The sequence below is a fragment of the Hemiscyllium ocellatum genome, chromosome 4 (assembly GCF_020745735.1).
Source record: "Hemiscyllium ocellatum isolate sHemOce1 chromosome 4, sHemOce1.pat.X.cur, whole genome shotgun sequence".
NCBI classification, from domain to species: domain Eukaryota; kingdom Metazoa; phylum Chordata; class Chondrichthyes; order Orectolobiformes; family Hemiscylliidae; genus Hemiscyllium; species Hemiscyllium ocellatum.
In genome coordinates, this window is record NC_083404.1 from 92,930,810 (window position 1) to 92,946,788 (window position 15,979).

Consider the following 15,979-nt stretch of genomic DNA (forward strand, 5'->3'; position numbering starts at 1 on the left):
TTCTGTACATATTTTATGCACTTGCAAAGGTTTTTACCTGATTCTTCCCCTTGCCCAGGTTGTTTTTGAGTGGACTGGGACAGGGCATATGAACTCCAAAAAAACGTTGTTGTATGAGATAGGACGAACCAGAACTTTTTTCTCCCTCACTCTTTGTGGATTCATTATGTTCTTATGCTGTAGAGGAGAGTCAAGTCTAGACCAGGAGGTTTTCTACAGGTTGGGAGGAAAAATTAGTGAACTACAGAAATAGAAAACAGTGGCATGCTTTCTAAAAGCTTTGTATTACTGATGATGTGGAAGTAACATGGTTATATACCCTCTTTACTGGAGATAGTATAGCATGACCAAGATACAACAAAGAACAACAGATTATCTTCAAGATAAACATTCACAGCTTCAATGAAGTGATAGTTATTTAGGATCTTCTATCTCCTCACTATCTCATGAAGACATTTACTTTAGCTTGAATTTCGAGAAAAACACTTGATCTTTCTAAAACAAAAGTGAAATCTTCTGCATTAAAATTTTAACAATAACATAATTAAATGTAAATTTATTCAAAGAATGTTGAAACTGCAATGATGCCTGAGGACAGCTCCATTTTGTAAATATGTTTTCACATTTTTCTGAAAGAGCTTTTTGATTGAAGACACTTGTGGCTGTGTTGCATTTTACCATTTTCAACCTAAGTTCAAACTGACATTATTTTGAAATAAAAGGAAATAAATACAGGAGCCTAAGTTTTGTCAAGGTATTTGTTTTGCTAAATAAAAATAATTGATATCGAAGATCAGTCTGTCTCAATAATCTGCTGCAATACAACTAGAAAAACATTATAATGCAATTATAATTTATGTTTTGGTAAAGCATTGAACTCAATTTCTACTGAATGGGGATATGTTCAAAGTGGAAAATATGAATAAAAATGTTGAGCTATTCTTGAGGAAATTGAACTATTTTGAGCTATTGAGGAAATGTTTAACTCCAAGTGATAGGGTGAGGAGATGCAATTAATCTGCATGCAGGAGACAGTTGATTTAGTAAATGCTTTTGGGGATCCTGCATGTCTTCATTTTGAAGAAATTTTAATTGTTAACAGATGATAGTGATGTTTCCTAAGCTTCAAAGAAGGCAAGTAGAAGGAAAAATGATGGACCATATTAGAAGGTAACGTTAGTTGTATAGAAGGATTATGAAAGTTGGGGCTATTTTCCTTAGAAAAGTATAAGAGAAACTTTGATCGATGCATTCAAAATCATGAGACATAGTGGATACAAACTGATGGAATAATTGAGAATCAAAGCCATAGATTAAAACAAAAGAAACAGTGTCATCACAAGGAAAAGCTTTGTTTTGCAGTGAGTGGTTAGGATCTGAAATGAATTGCCTGAGAGGAAAATGGATGCAAAGTCAACAGAGGCTTTCAAAACGGACATTTCAACATTATCAGAAAAGCGAAATATTTGCAGGAGTATAGGGAAAAGGCAGGGGAGTGGTGAATTGCTTCTTCAAGTTATAATGGACCAAATAGCCTTCTTCTGCAGTTAACTTTTCTCTATTGTTATGAAGGTATAGGTGTGCAATGTACCTTTAAGAGAGAGTGCAAGGTGGCAAGGACTTAACAAGCACAAAGTGTGCTGAAAAAAGTTTGAAAATGTAACATTTGGCTGTGAAACAAATAGCTGAGTTGTCACTATGGTTCACAACAAATTCAAATTTGGCCAATCAGTTTAAATTATGCACCAAGACACCAAACTCCAATTGAATTTGAATGTTATGTTTTGACAACATCAAACCAACGAGTTGATCAATGTTTTGTGGTATAAAAATGGGGCATTTTGAATAGTTAGCCAGAGCAGCAAAGATCACCATACTGCCCGCAGACTCACTCTCTGAAAAGTTCATTTGAAGTCTGTGCAACAGAAGACCGAAGAAAACACCCAAAGAAATCTATGAAGGAAGATAGACAGTTGGCTGGTTTTGAAATTTGAATTTTTTATAAAACCTAATCGAGGGGTTTTATCAGATCAGTATTGTGTTGTAGATCATTAAGACAAAGGAGGTTTCAGTGTAGATGGTTGTTGTTTAATATTCCCTTTTTTTTGGAGTTAAAGAATAAATTGTTAATTTTTTTTCTTTAAATAGTCAGATTTGGTAGTTATCTCTCATACTTTTACAGATTATGAGGTGAGGTGAGTTTTTCTGTGTCTAGTTTAAATTAGCAGAAGAGTTTACCCTGCAATGTAACAATATTCTGTAAATTCTTTCTTTGTCAATATTAATGGGCCCAAGCTCATATACTTATATCACTACACATCTCACAAGCAATTGCCTTGACTTTGCCAACACCCACCACAATCTTTGATTTTACCTCCTGTTCTGTCACAGTGATCTCCAACACCCACCCACTCATAGCACCTGACCAAACCACATTCTCCTACTTTTCTGCCATCTGCACTCTGTGCTTTCACGTTTCTCATCTGGCAATCATTTTCCCTCCTATTTTAGCAGTCTTCACTACATAATCACAGCCAAGACACCTAAGTAAAAATAAACCTGAGTTCGGGGCCAAATAGAGCATGATGCAAGTGCATCCATTGCTGAAAATGAACTCTTTCAAATAAAATGATAATTTTATGCAGCATCTATGTTTATTTTCAATGTAATGAAAGGCAGGATTTAATGTTGGCAACCAGACCTTGTCCACTAACCAGAAAAAGAGTGAGAACTCCAGGTTGCTTATCTTCAGAAGGTCTGACTCAATTTTGCAGTCAGCTGGACAGCATCAGTTGACCTATCAGCTTAAGTGCAGAATTTCCACCCTAACAAGCTGACAGCCGATTCAAGGCTAGCAGCTCCCCAGTACCTGCAGTACCATCTGCAAGGATGGCCACTGCCATTGTTACATTTAGATCTATTTTGGGGATTGCCAATGGATCCTCAGATAGAGAGTGAACAGAATGGAGTCACAGGGAGGGGGTCAGTAGCAAAGTTGGCCGGATGGTCATCAGTAGCCAAGCAAGGGCTAATTAAGGGGCCTCAAATAAAACCACAGCACTGCAGATGCTGGATCTGCTTTTATTACTGAAGAGTGTCACTTGGTTTGCAGTATAAAGGTCGCCATTTGCTGTTTCAGCACCAAGATTGAGAGGGCCCCTGCCCCATACCTTCCTGCTCAATCAAGCAACAGTCTTGCCTCCAAAACAAAGAAAAATAAAACTTGTTGGAGAAACTCAGCAGATCTGGCAGCATCTGTGGAGAAAAAGCAGAGTTAATGTTTTGAGTCTAGTTACTCTTCTTCAAAAAAGCCTTGCCTCAATTGGTGAAGTGGGGAGGACATTAAACCCTACCCAACACATAGGCGCTGGTAGAGGATTCAAGTTTAACCATTTAAGAGAGTGTTGAAGCTAAACCCCAGGCAGAAACAAAGAGTCTTGAGCATGACTTATGCTGACTGCCCTCCATACCACCATTCTGATACATCATCAGCTGGTTATGTGCCAGAAGCACAATTTCATTGAATTCCTTTTTATTTTGTAAATTTATCATTGTACTCTATTCATTATGACTCCTTTAGGTTATCATATACCTTGTAAAATAGTCACATCTTTTGTGATGGCAACTAGTTATTTCTACACGAAGCAAAATTCTTGTACTTTTGAACCCAATTAAGGATGCCATCACAATGTCCTTGGTATTAACCCAATAGCATATGAATCAGCTCCCTATAATGGGGAGCATGATAAGCAAACCTTGATGTGTTTTCTTGCCGGGTTCGAGGGTTTGGGGAGAGGAGATCCCTTATTCAAAGGTTCTCATCACCTGATTGAGATATCTCTTATTTCAGCTTTTCATGGCTGGACTTGAGGTACACAATGACTGCAATCCATAATCTTCCCCTTCTTTCAGAACAATGCTCCAGATATGTGAAAATGATACCAATCATGTGCTCTTACTTCATGAATGTACATCATTAAATCAATATAGTGGTCTGTAAAATTCTTCCACCTCCATCCCTGGCTCTGGGTACCAACATACAGTGTAACTGCTAGGAATGCAGTTGGTACTCTTTGAGTAACTTTGAGGATCTTTTATCTGGAACAGATTATCTGTACAAGTTCCACTTTTGAGCCACTATTACAGGTTTCAAATGCAAAAAATCAATTTTAATGAATTTCCATGTAATTTGATAATCTGCAATTCTGCTAACAATCCATCTGGAAGAAGAAATGAAACTGCCATCTAACTGAGAAACAATCAATGATTTGTTGCAACAGAAAATGTTGCAAGAGATATTGTAAGAGATACTGCACAGTACCTTTAAAGGTCAACGTTTCCAAAAATGATAGACTGGTAAAATGTTAATTAATTTGTTTTAAAAATGCACAATGTTAAGACTTAGACTTAGACTTACAGTGTGGAAACAGGCCCTTTGGCCCAACAAGTCCACACCGACCCGCCGAAGCACAACCCACCCATATCCCTAACCTAACTACGGGCAATTTAGCATGGCCAATTCACCTGACCCGCACATCTTTGGACTGTGGGAGGAAACCGGAACACCCAGAGGAAACCCACGCAGACACGGGGAGAACGTGCAAACTCCACACAGTCAGTCGCCTGAGTCGGGAATTGAACCCGGGTCTCAGGCGCTGTGAGGCAGCAGTGCTAACCACTGTGCCACCGTGCCGCCCACTAATTGTTACCACAATTGTCTCAAAACACATTATTCTTGTCATTTGTTTGGAGTATGGTCATGAAAAGATGATGTTTGGCATGTCTGACTGTTCCTAAATTTCAAACTTAAAAATATACATTGAGTATTGTTTTAATGGAGATCATAGAGAAGATTTGAAAATGTTGGGTGCATATTTCTCTTCAGAAGCTCAAGCAGTTGCATATTTGGTGAATCAATTTCAGGAAGCACGATTAATGGTGCAAAACATTGCCACTCAAGGCAAGCTCGAGATAACCATCAGTTTAAATGTATGCCCATTGGAGTAACTAACTGCAGCTTACAAGAATTGAGCAAAGCTGCATAGCACCTGCCAATGCCATTTCCACGGGCATTGATAGATCAAACCAATGGACTTCAAAAACAAGCCAAATGGTTTCTTTATTTGATCAAGGGATCTTCATGCGATCAAGAGTGAACATTCACATTCCCAAAATTATCTGATCCATTGCAAAAGATGTGATGCTCCCATAAACATGATTTATCTGCTAAACTGATATCCAAAGTAATCAGCTGATTCTTTTCCTGATGGCAGTGAACTGCACAATATTTCTGGACAGAATAATATAAGGTTCTGAGCAAAGTGAAGATGGGGTGAAATTGCTTGAAGTTCAATAAGATCAATCTTGATGTCAGGAACATCTCACTCCATCTATTATGCTTTTGCCAAGCGAAGAGGTGAGTTTCTCTCTGAGCAGTAACCAGTTGCTATTTTGGGGCATGAGAGCTTGTTCAACACCTTGTTAGTGCTATAATTAGCCTCATTAATATTCATCATCCTACCTTAAACAAGTACCGAACAAGCTAAGTATTGAGAAATCTCCGCATGGTCATCAGAGTAGGTCGCTGGCGAACTCAGCTCTCTCCTGAGTGCAAGGAGCATCCACATTATTCAGCACCACACATCACTATGTAATCCACATGCTCTTGCCATGCACACCCTTTGTCCATAAGCATTGGCACCTGACAAGTGGCAGCCTCTCAGAATCCTCAAGGCACATCTCCAATCCACATACAGGATGCACCTGCCCACCAATGCCAGACCTCAGCCTGGCACTGGCAACTATCACTGTAATGCAGCAGCAAGGTCACAGTGCACTCAGATGTGCACCCACCTCATGGAGTGGACTAGGTTACATTTCCAGCTTTTTTTCTCACCACCATAGCACTCAACTCACTTTGTCTCTAATGGGAAACTCACAGCAACCCAGCCTTCCCTTTTTGCACATTGCCCACTTATCCAGAGATGTCAGGCTCATATTACTGCTGTTTTGCTTTGCTATTTGGTGCAGAAACAAAGCTAGGAAGTTTGTCATGAATGTCCACAAGCCTCAGTCAACTTAAGGGGGCTAGCCTTCGCTCAGAGGAGCTGGACACAGTCAGTCAACGGTGGCCTCCAATACCAGTCCAAGGACTTGGAAACAGTCGATTAGCCATGTGGGGCTGTCAGAATCAGAATGCTTTCCTCATAAGAGGCGAGAAACCAAATGTTGGCAGCCTATCACCCATCTTCAGTCTTTCTGTCCTACTGTGAGTTATCTCACTCATGGAATGAGAGAGGGAGAGGCAGATATTAAGAGAGGTGAAAGTGTGTGGAAAACTGGACTGATTGTACTGGTGGAGAAGTGATCTGAATGAGGGAGCATGCAATGCAGAAAGCAAGTAGAGTTAGTGATGTAGGGAGTCAGGGTTATCTTCAATTTGGAAAAAAAGATAAAACCTACTAGTACATTTTAGCTATGCAGTAATTTCAAGTTTCCAGTTTATAATCCAAAAGGAAAATATGTAATTTTTACATGCATAGTTTGCCCTTTCAATAGCTCAGGCAGGGATCTGAAGGTCTGCTTTCTTCTTCCTGTGCTTTTTTGTCTTAGTTCCTCCTAATCATTCTATCTTGCTGGCACAGTTACCTTTCCTAATTCATTTAACAGTTCAACAGACAATTTCATGTCAGTCTTGAGAATGGTAGATCAAAGTGTAATGAGTCTCTTGGCATTTCATAGGAAGTCCTCTTGATCATCTAAATATATCTTTCTACAAACTGAGGATAATGTGGTGATGAAGTTGACCTCAAACTGTTTAGCAAATTTCTTATTTTGTAATTCATTCAAAGAATGTGGCACAGCTGGCCAGGCCAGCATTTATTGCCCATCCCTAATTGCCCCAGAGGGCAGTTAAGAGTCAATCATATTGCTGTGGCTCTGGAGTCACAAATGGGCCAGACTGGGTAAGGGAAGGTAAAGGAGGGAAGGACAAGAATAAACTACTTGGTTTTAATTCCACAACAATGACTTTGTGGTCATCATTAGAGTCTTAATTCCAAATTTCGATTGAATCCACATTCAACCACGTGCCATGATGGGATTTGAGCATTTATCCATGGAAAGTTACCTGGGTCTCTGAATTAATAGCCTAGTAATGATACCACAAGGCCATTACCTTCCCTGTGCAATAAGGAACTCTCTGGAGTAAATTCTGTTATATATAACATTATGCTTTCAGAAACCCCTTGCTCAGCAAATTAAATTCAGATTGCTGCAATGATTGTTGTAGCTCTCAAATCTTTCCCCCTTTAGACAAAAGAGGAATTTGAGAGTCAGTCTATACCATGCACGATCAATCAACTCTGACAGTACAGTGTGGTCAGTGGCTATCCTCTCCTCTTTCTACTGTGCATTTTTGTATTTGATGTAAGTAAAGATAAGTTTGCAGACAGCACTAAGCTTGATAGGAGGGCGAAATATGAGGAAGATGCGAAAATGCTTCAGTGAGATTTCAACAAGTTAACTGAGTGCAGATGAAGTGTAATTTGGAAAAATATGAGATTATTCACTTTGGTAGCAAAAAACAAGAAGATGGATTATTATCTTAATGGTGATAGATTGAAAATCAGGGAGGTGCAATGTGACCCAGGTGTCCTTGTACACCAGTCACTGAAAGGAAGCATACAAGAGCAGCAAGTGGTGAAAAATTGCAAATTGTATGTGGACGCTCATAGTAGGAGGATTCAAGTGCAGGACTGGGGATGTCTTGCTGCAATTGTACAGGGCCCTGTTGAAACCACATCTGAAATATTTTGTGCAGTTTTATGGAAGGAAGGATGTTCTGGCTTTGGAGGGAATGCAATAATGGTTTTTCAGACTGATTCCTGGTGTGGCAGGAAAGTTGTAAGAATAGAGATTGGATCAGCTAAGAATAAATTCACCAGACTTTAGAAGAACTCAGAGTGAGAGCTCATAAAAACCTATAAACTTCTAACAGCACTAGTTAAGATAAGCACAGAGTCCAGAACCAGGAATCACAATCAAGGGATATGAGGTGCGTCATTTAGGCCTGAGATTAGGAGAAATTTTTTCACTTACAGAGTGTTCAGCCTGTGGAATTCAATGCCACAGAAAGTGGTTGAAGCTAAAACATTGAATGGTTTCAAGAAGATGGTAGATATAATTCCTAAGGCCAAAGGGATCAGAGGATGGGGAGAAAACAAGAACATGGTAATAAGTCAGATGATCAGCCATATTGAATAGCATAGCAGGTTTGAAGGGCAGAATGGTCAACTCCTGTTCCTATTTTCTATCTTTCTATCAGGACATGCCTGAATCATTTAGAGTCATAGGCTCATAGAGATATATAGCAAGGAAACAGATCCAGATCCAGATATCTGACCAGATATCCAAACCTAATCTAGGTAAAAACAATGACTGCGGATGCTGGAAACCAGACTCTGGATTAGTGGTTCTGGAAAAGCACAGCAGTTCAGGCAGCATCCGAGGAGCAGTAAAATCGACGTTTCGGGCAAAAGCCCTTCATCAGGAATACAGGCAGAGCGCCTGAACAGTGGAGAGATAAATGAGAGGAGGGTGGGGTTGGGGAGAAAGTAGCATAGAGTACAATAGGTGAGTGGCGGTGGGGATGAAGGTGACAGGTCAGGGAGGAGGGTGGGGAAGGTCACAAAGAGTACAATGGGTGGATGGGGGTGGGATGAAAGTGATAGGTCAGAGAGGAGGGTGGATTGCATAGGTGGAAAAGAAGATAGGCAGGTAGGACAAGTCATGGGGACAGTGCTGAGCTGGAAGTTTGGAACTGGGGTGGGGTGGGGGAAGGGGTAATGAGGAAACTGTTGAAGTCCACATTGATGCCCTGGGGGTTGAAGTATTCCGAGACGGAAGATGAGGTGTCCTTCTTCCAGGCATCGGGTGGTGAGGGAGCGGTGGTGAAGGAGGCCCAGGACCTCCATGTCCTCGGCAGAGTGGGAGGGGGAGTTGAAATGTTGGGCCACAGGGCGGTGTGGTTGATTGATGTGGGTGTCCCAGAGATGTTCCCTAAAGCGCTCTGCTAGGAGGCGTCCAGTCTCCCCAATGTAGAGAAGACCACATCGGGAGCAACGGATACAATAAATGATATTGGTGGATGTGCAGGTGAAACTTTGATGGATTGGAAGGCTCTTTAGGGCCTTGGATGGAGGTGAGGGAGGAGGTGTGGGCGCAGGTTTTGCAATTCCTGCGGTGGCAGGGGAAGATGCCAGGATGGAGGGTGGGTTGTTGGAGGGCGTGGACCTGACCAGGTAGTCACAGAGGGAATGGTCTTTGCGGAAGGCGGAAAGGGGTGGGGAGGAAATATATCCTTGGTGGTGGGCATCGTTTGGAGGTGGCGGAAATATTGTTGGGTGATTTGGTTTATGCAAAGGTTGGTAGGAAGGTTAGTTGGTAGGGGGTCTGCCTACTTCCTGCAAAAATGCCAGCCCGTATTCCCAATTCCTCCGCCTCCGCCGTATCTGCTCCCAGGAGGACCAGTTCCACCACAGAACACACCAGATGGCCTCTTTCTTTAGAGGAACCCCTTCCCACGTGGCTAAAGATGCCCTCCAATGCTTTTCATCCAACGCCTCCGCCCTCAGACCCCATCCCTCCAACTGTAACAAGGACAGAAACCCCCCGGTGCTCACCTTCCACTCTACCAACCTTTGCATTAACCAAATCATCAGCCGACATTTCCGCCACCTCCAAATGGACCCCACCACCAGGGATATATTTCCCTCCCCACCCTTTCCACCTTCCACAAAGACCATTCCCTCCCTGACTACCTGGTCAGGTCCACGTGCCCCTACATCCCACCCTCCCATCCTGGCACCTTCCCCTGCCACCGTAGGAATTGTAAAACCTGTGCCCACAGCTCTTCCCTCACCACCATCCAAGGCCCTAAAGGAGCCTTCCACATCCATCAAAGTTTTACCTGCACATCCACCAATATTATTTATTGTACCTGTTGCTCTCGATGTGGTCTCCTCTACATTGGGGAGACTGGACGCCTCCTAGCAGAACGCTTTAGGGAACATCTCTGGGACGCCCGTACCAATCAACCACACCGCCCTGTGGCCCAGCATTTCAACTCCCCCTCCCACTCTGCCAAGGACATGGAGGTCCTGGGCCTCCTTCACCACCGCTCCCTCACCACCTAACATCTGGAGGAAGAACGCCTCATCTTCCACCTCGGAATACTTCAACCCCAGGGCATCAATATGGACTTCAACAGGTTCCTCATTTCCCCTTCCCCCACCTCACCCCAGTTCCAAACTTCCAGCTCAGCACTGTTCCCATGACTTGTCCTACCTGCCTATCTTCTTTTCCACCTATGCAATCCACCCTCCTCTCTGACCTATCACCTTCATCCCACCCCCATCCACTTTCCAGAACCACTAATCCAGATCCTAACCTAATCTAGTCCCATTTGCCAGCACTTAGCCCATATCTCCCTAAACCCTTGCTATTCATACCCGTCCAGATTTCTTTTAAATGCTGTAATTGTACCAGCCTCCACCACTTCCTCTGGCAGTTATTCCTTACATGCACCACCCTCTGTGTGAAAAAGTTGCCCCTTAGGTCCCTTTTATATCTTTCCCCTCTCCCCCTAAACCTATGCCCTCTAGTTCTGGATTTGCCCACCCCAGGGAAAAGATCTTTTCTATTTATCCTATCCATGCTCCTCATGATTTTATAAACCTCTATGAGGTCACCCCTCACCCTCTGACATTCCAGCTGTTGCCGAGAAAGTATTTTCCAACTCCTTGCTGGTCTCATCATTAACTTTCCTCAGTTTTGAAACTGAACCTCACTAGAAATTGGTTGAGCGTCATTGCTGTCCAAATTCGTGGAAGGTTTCTCCCCATAAGCCATAATGTGTTTCCTCACACTACTGTCCCAAAGTTACCTCAATGCCTATGCAACATGCAACTCTAGTTCTTGGTATTCTACTATCCAATATGGGTGGGAGTATTGACCTTTCGAGGGACTTCCCAGGACTCCTGGTGCCAGCACAATATTTAAAATCTTGGCGGCAATTCAGAGCTGCCTTGCACAAATGAATTTATTTTAAATCAATAGGGCAGACAAAGGGAAATCAGCACCCTGTTATGTGGATAGGAACCTGGACGTCCTGGTGGATGGTATGAGGTAGAGGAGGGCAATCTTCTTCCCATGGCAACAGCAGAGGAGACTATGTTATCAAATAACACCAGCCTTGTCCAAGATTGCCACCTGGGCCAGTGCAGTCTTCATGGTCCAGAGAAACACCTAGCAGAGTAGAAAAAATGGTCAATGGACCTTTTCTACTTCAGCTGGGCAAAAGCCACTGTTACTTCACAATCACTTTAATTTTGATGCTTAATCCACCTCCCACCAAGTCTCATGATATTCCACTCTCTGTATCACATACAGTATCTTTTCTCACTCACTACCGCTCTCCAATACACCCACATTACTAACACTGCATGCCCTCTGCACTGGCAACTCATGTATCCTGGACACCTCGCCACCTTTCACCCATCTACACCAGCATTAACAGCTGTGCCAGCAACTGTTATCCCTCTCAAACCCTCCTCTTGCTTTATTCCAGGATAACATGGCCTGTAATTGGGCAAAGAGAGTGAGGACAGTTGGTGATGTTCAGCACCACACCTCTTATGAAGAGAAAACCCTGGTAATGGTGGGCAAAGACTAAGACTAAGGGCTCTGGCCCGAAACGTCGAATTTCCTGTTCCTTGGAAGCTGCCTAACCTGCTGTGCTTTAACCAGCAACACATTTTCAGCTCTGATCTCCAGCATCTGCAGACCTCACGTTTTACTCCTTGATGTCCTGATAAGCAAGAAAGAAGTATTCTCTTCCATTGCCATCACAGTGATTGTATTCTTAATATGCCCAAACTTGTAGCCCTTGTTCGTGACATTATGTCTCTTTTACCTCCTGTGGGTACTATTATAAATAACACGGTCTCAATGGCCAAGACATCTGTTCCTCCACTGCAGTAGGAATGTGATTATTTCTAATACTTGATAAAGATTATTGGAATCAAGGAAAATTCTTACCGTTCATTTGATTTCTCTCACATGACAATATAACTTTTTCCAGTTCGTATGCTCGACGACTCTAAGGATATGCCAAATACAGCCATATTGATAACTGACAACCACCATTTCCTTTCATCACCTGAATCGGTCTTTCAAAACTTCCTATTAGTTCTCTTGGTACTTTACATGGGGAGAATGAATCAATGTTTTCTTCACTGGATCAATCATGATACAATGTTCAAAATCTTCGAAGCATCACTCATTTATTGAAACATTCAGGGTACATCTTCCTTGCATCTGATCAGAAGCTGCTTGGCCACTGGTATACTGCATGCAGCCCTCAGTGTCACCTCTCTCATCTCATAGTTTACCAAGGTAGGTTTACAACTTTTCACAACTGCTCAGCTCCAATATAGCAGCATCATCTATTTCAGTGAAGTATCATCAAAATCATATCTTCGTATGTGCCCATGAGTTGGGTTGTTCCGGCCTGTTGAATTGTTGTTGTTTCATATGCCATTGTCTACTTTCAATATCTTTCATTGGGTAATCATTTTCTTGAAAAATTCCATCATAGATTTTCTGATATAGTCTAACTGGGATGACGCTTCTCTGTGCTCAATATCAGATTTATAGGTGTGGGCTGATTTCTTGACCTCTTCTTGATCTGAATAGTTGCTTGAATTATTTGCTACATTCACATTCTGCGATTTCACGTAATTACTTCTCATTCACATTGTTCTTTTACATCTGAAGCTCATTCACCATTCTCTTTTTCTTCTGGAGTGATTGGGCTTTTCTCAAGCTCTGTACTTTGGGACTGTCACTCCTTTTTGTCTGTGAACTCTTCTGGTTGTCCTCGGTTTATGCTCATCTTCCTCTTTGACTGATGTATACGCCTATGTTGCTATTTCACTGTATCAATCTTAGAATCCCTACAGCGTGGAAACAGGTCATTCGGCCCATTGAGTCGACACCAAAGAGCATCCCATCCAGCCTCACTCTCCCCATGTTATCCCTGTAAACCTGCATTTCCTATGCTCAATCCACCTATGCTATACATCCCTGGTCACTATGGACACTTTAACATGGACAATCCACCTAATCTACACATCTTTTGATTGTGAGAGGAAACTGGAGCACCCGGTGGAAACCCCCTAATGCAGACATGGGGAGAACATGCAAACTCCACACAGTCACCCGAGGGTGGAACTGAACTTGGGTTCCTGGTGCTGTGAGGCAGCAGTGCTAACCACTGAGCCACCCATGCCATCTTGTTGTCTTTTTTTAAATTTAACTGAAATTTAACTGAAAGCTAGCCATTTGAGTAGTCAGCATCCTCACATATGTACTTGTGGCTTTTTGTGCTACGGCAATATTATAAGAGTAATGCAGATAGACAATATAAAATAAAGGGCACAATTCTAAAGATGCACGAGCAAATGGACCTGGGTCTATATGTGCATAAGTTACTGAATATGGCAGGACAGGTCACAAGTGTGGTTAATAAAGCATGAGGAATCTTGGACTTCAATAATAGAGTCATTAAGTATGAAAACAAGGAAGGTATATTAAACCTGTTAAAAAAAATTATAGATACAGCCTCAGCTGAATCAATTGCTTCAGTTCTGCGTGCCATACATTTGAAAGGATGCAAAAGCATTCGAGAGGGTGGCAAAACAATTCATGAGACTGTACCAAAGATTGTCAAAATTGGGACTTTTTAAAAATTCATTTATGGGATGAGGGTGTCACTGGCTAGGCCAGTATCTATTGCTCATTCCTAATTGCTCAGAATGCAGTTGAGTCAGCCACATTGGGTCTGGTGTCACATGAAGGCTAGACAAGGATGGCAGTTTCCCCTCCCTAAAGGGCATTAGTGAATCAAATGGATTTTTACAACAATCAACAATGGTTTCATGGTCAACATTAGATTTTTATCAAATTCCACCATCTGCCATGATGAGTTTCAATCCCCAGGTCCCCAGAACATTACCCTGGGTTTTGGCATTAATAGCCCAGCAATAATGCCACTAAGCTCTTGTCTCCACTATGTTTCCAAAGGAGTTTGCGAGAAAATTTAATAGAGCCATTCAAAATCATGTAGGAACTCGACAGAGTAGTTAGTGAGAAATTCATCTTATTGTTGGAAATATCAAGAATAAAAGGGTATGGATTTAAGTTGATTGGCAAGTAGTAATGACGACATGAAGTAAAATATTTATCCCTCATGCGTGGGATGAGGAATGCACTGTCTGGGAACATGGTGGAGGCAAGTTCAATTCAAACACTCAAGAGAGAATTAGATTACCTGATAAGGAAGAACATGCAAGCCTTCAGGGTGAATAGAACCAAATGGCAGTAAATGAAACGCTTCTTCAGAAAGCTAGCGCAGTCATGATGGGCTGAATGGCATTCTTGTCTTGTGACTGCTCTATGACTTTATGATTAAGTAGAATGAATTGGCAGAAGGTTGGCTTTTGCAATGACAGAGACCTCAGGAGGAGACCAAGGTGGATCATCCATTTAACAACGTTGGTTCAAAATATTTGCTAAATATTTACAGCTTTGCCTTTTGCACCAATCTCTTAGAATCATTGCTGAGGATGGAGCTGCTCATGCAGTCTTAGTTATCAGCAAATTGCTGCTATGTGGTTTGGAACATCCATCTCACTGTGGCATTAGAGGAAGCCTGTACACAATCAACTGATCATTGTTTTGAGCACAATTGGTAGAAAACATGGAAAGATTAGGAAAGAACTGATGGGAAGGAGGGGAAACCAAACAAGCCTAAGAAGCATGGAGTTGATTTTAAACTTTGTTTTTATCTTATTGGTAACGTAATGGAGTGGAACAGTGCCAGTTTAGTTGAAAATTAACTCCCATATTGTTATAAAATATTCAGATTAAAACAGAAAATGCTGCAGATTGTGTCAATGATTTGTTCCAAGTTCTACTTTGTCTGAGTAAACTGATGTGAGCACCCAGAGAAAAGTTTTTTTTAAGAATAGCCTTTGCATTGACAGGTGATGGATAGGAAAGTGGTTATAGTTACTGGTTCAATGCACATTTCTTAATCTCAAGCTGAGTTGCCAACACACACATCAGAGCTGTCAAACACCAATACCTAAACAGAAATATCATAAATAAATAATTCATGCACACAGATATGTTATGCTTATTGTGTTGCTTATTGTAGCTTCATATCAAGCAAGCCAAAAACTTACATTGCCGCAATATCCATCCATCTTCTTTGTGATCCAATTGTAAATAAAATATGAACTTCTCAAACTATGCGAAATGATGACATTTGATCTGTTTCACAGTTCTATTGGAATCATCTATACTAATGCCAATTATTATATAATTGCTAGTGATTGCTCGCACAATTATTTTTACTTACTATCTTTAAGATCTTGCAGATAACTATTCATCCTTTATGTGTAATTTTAAAACTTTCTTAAAGTCAAATGAAATAGTAATAATACTTAACGTGTTCTAAATACTCAACAAATCTAGCATTATTTGTACAGAGAAAGCCAGTGTCAATGTTTCATGTAGAATATGACTCTTTCTTTTAGAACTGACATTTTCACTTTTTTCTAAGAAGTTATCTTTCCCCCCAAATTAAATCTATACTATATCAATGATTGCACAGATGATAATCAAGCTGGGGTTCAGTTGGCCGGACAGCTCATTTGCAATGCAGAGTAATACCAACAATGCAGGTTCAATTCCTATACCAGGTAAGGTTACCATGTAGCTCCCACCTTCTCAACCTTACCCATCACTTCAGGTTTTCTGACCCTTAGGTTAAACACCAGCAGTCATCTCTTTCTAATGAGAGAGCAGGTCGACAGTGACTTTACATAGACTACTACTTTATATGGAATGGGAA